At 43.1% G+C, this 3,069-nt stretch overlaps 1 pseudogene; it reads left to right on the top strand.

Annotated features, from left to right (window-relative positions):
- Positions 1–1,143: 1,143 nt before the first annotated feature.
- On the top strand, positions 1,144–1,937 carry LOC112815511 (deoxyuridine 5'-triphosphate nucleotidohydrolase pseudogene; annotated as a pseudogene).
- Positions 1,938–3,069: the final 1,132 nt, after the last annotated feature.

The raw sequence follows: 3,069 nt of genomic DNA, 5'->3' as shown, positions 1-3,069 counted from the left end.
GGTTTTGTGTGTTTTCTTTTTTTAATTTTAATTTTTATTTAAATCCAATTTAATTAACATATGGTGTATTATTAATTTCAGAGGTAGAGTTCAGTGATTCATCAGTCGCCTATAATACCCAGTGCTCATTCCATCAAGTGGCCTTCTTAATGCCTATCCCCCAGTAACCCCCTTCCCCCAGCCCCTCCCCTCCAGCAACCCTCAGTTTGTTCCCTAGAGTTAAGAGTCTCTTATGGTTTCAGACAGGTTTCTGAACCCTATCTGCCACCCTGGATTAATGTGAATTAGAGGAGCAAAGAATGTGTTGGTGGACAAAGTCACGGGAGGTCAGTTCTGTAGAGCAACGGTTGGCTTCATTCTACTTGGAGAATGATACGTTTCAGAGCAGTTAGCTGATTTTTGACCCACACGGATAAACTACCAAAGGCATATTTTCTGTTTAATTTTTGAACTAGCCCATCATGAGGGGGAGATAAAGAGTGCCACCTAGAACTGTTCCATTTCCTCTGAGACATTTTTCCAAAGAAGCTTATTTCTTTTTTGCCTTGAACATTCTTTCAGCAGCAGGGTTTTCCAACCTTATCACTACTGACATTTTGGACTGCACAATTCCTTGCTGTGGAAAACTGTCCTGTACCTTCAGAGCTCTCAGCAGCCTCCCTGGCCCCAACCCATTAGATGCCAGTAGCAGCCTGGGCCCCTAAGTCGTAACAATGAAAAATGTCTCCAGAACTTGCCAAATGTCCCCTTGGGGTCAAAATCGTCCCTGGCTGAGAACCACTGTTCTAGTGTTATGTTTGATTTTCAAACAATTTGTTTTCTTTTTTGATTGAATTTTGTAATTTTGTAAAACACACAGTCTTGTTTTTTTAATTCATAGTATTTGTTGCTTTAATGCATGATGATTAGAGTTGAAGTGGACAAATTTTTTTTGAAGTGTAGTTGTCACTAAAACACACCATCTTAGAGTCAACAAGGAGCTTGGAGATTCACTATTCATCAAACAGGGAGGCTGTTATGAGCATAGACTTGGGTGTAAATTCTATATACTAGTTCTGTGACCTTAGGGCAGTCACTTAACCTCCCTGAGCCTCGGTTTCCTTCTCTGTAAAATGACCCTCAAAAGATCCATGTGGGTGTGTGCGTTTGTTTTCTCTGCTGCTGTCTTTTCTTGCGTTCTGTTCTGCCATGCCCTGCTCTGAAGCGACACCCGCCATCTGCCCCAGCAAGCGGCCCCGGCCTGCGGAGGACAGCACGCAGCTCCGCTTGGTCCGGCTCTCAGAGCACGCCACCGCCCCGACCAAGGGGTCCGCGCGGGCTGCAGGCTACGACCTGTACAGTGCCTATGATTATACACTACCACCTATGGAGAAAGCCCTTGTGAAAACGGACATTCAGGTAGCTCTTCCGTCTGGGTGCTATGGAAGAGTAGCTCCCCGTCCTGGCTTGGCTGCAAAACACTTCATCGATGTAGGAGCTGGCGTCATAGATGAAGATTACAGAGGAAATGTGGGTGTCGTACTATTTAATTTTGGCAAAGAAAAGTTTCAAGTCAAAAAGGGCGATCGGATTGCACAGCTCATTTGTGAACGGATTTTTTATCCAGAAGTAGAGGAAGTTCAGGTTTTAGATGACACTGAAAAGGGTTCAGGAGGTTTTGGTTCCACGGGGAAGAATTAACATTTATGCCAAGAATAGAAAATGAGGAAACGTACTTTTTTCTTAAAAATAAAGGATTTTTGCTTAGTGTTTTGCACATCTGTAAACATAATAGCTTTAGCTTCTAAAACTGTTCGGTTCTCTTAGGATTTAGGAAAAGATACCTGTGTTGGGGGTCCCATAAAACCTTACTTATGTTTTTACACATCTGATTGTTGTATAAATCTGTGTGGTGACCTAATACAAGCTGTTTATTTTTTTAATTAAATGTTTATCAATTACAGATCCAAAAAACCCTGTATTATTTAATTCACTGAAAGCTTCCTCTTCAACTTACTTGTTTTGTAAATCGTAAGCAGTGCCTTTCATTCAATAAATTTGAATTCTTTCATAGATACAAATTATTGTATGAGTGACTAAAAAGTTAATAAAAAGAAGTTGAAGTTAAAAAAACAAAAAGATCCATGTGGGGTGTGAATAAGGTATTGCATGCTCCCGGCATAGCACAGTGCCTGGCACACAGCAGGCACGTAATAAGCATGCCCTAGAGTGAGTCGCGGTGCGCCTACCGGGCGCTAAGCAGAGTGTGAATGTCTCCCCTTCACTGCAGGACTTCTGTTCCACAGCGGGGACACATGGGGCTGGTGAGGACTCAGCCTTCCGTATTAACACAATGGGCTGTAAAACATGACAGTTCCCCTAAGAAGAGTCACCAGGCTGTAGCCATGACCTCGGGCCTTGTTTCTTCCCCACACCCCTGGGGCTCTCTCGGATTCGCCAGGCGTCTCTCACTCCCCCCGTTCCTAGTCCCCAAGGCCGGCCCAGTTTGGTACGGAAACCCCTTTCTGTCTTTGCCCTTTAGCACGGCTAAGAGGGAGCTGACATTTTCCAAGAGAACCTTCCTAATCACTAAGGGGATATAAAAAAGGAAACAATTAGGAAATAAACAAGTAGCATAAAGCTAGATTTCTAAAACAGAGGTTTCTGATCCCTTAATCTCAGTCAAGGTTGCAAAGAACCTTATAACTACATTCTACATTCCAATGCAGTCCCTAAGAAGACAGGTGCATTTGTTCGTTCACTTACCAAATTTTAGTGCTGTGAAAGCAACAAAAGCAGGTCCTGTGACAGAGTTGACTGGGTTGGGGTGGGAGAAGTCAGGGTGTTTTCTAGTAAGATGGTATTTGTGCTGCGGTCTTAAGGAAGATGGTACTGGCTTAGTGAAGACCTGGGATAAGAACATTCTAGATAGAAGGAGCAGCAAGTGTAAGTGCCTCGAAGCAGGACTGATCTGGGAATACTACTACTACTACTACTAATGCTCACTATATTCCAGGCGCTATTTGAAGAACTTTTCGTATGCAATCTCACTTAATCCTCTCAATTAAGTGAGTTAGTATCTACGAGCTA

Source organism: Callorhinus ursinus, unplaced genomic scaffold (genome assembly GCF_003265705.2).
Source record: "Callorhinus ursinus isolate GAN/ISIS: 27379988/994484 unplaced genomic scaffold, GSC_fseal_2.0 scaffold64, whole genome shotgun sequence".
NCBI classification, from domain to species: Eukaryota; Metazoa; Chordata; class Mammalia; order Carnivora; family Otariidae; genus Callorhinus; species Callorhinus ursinus.
The sequence above is the reverse complement of the archived record's forward strand: the minus strand, read 5'-3'. Positions and strand labels throughout refer to the sequence as shown.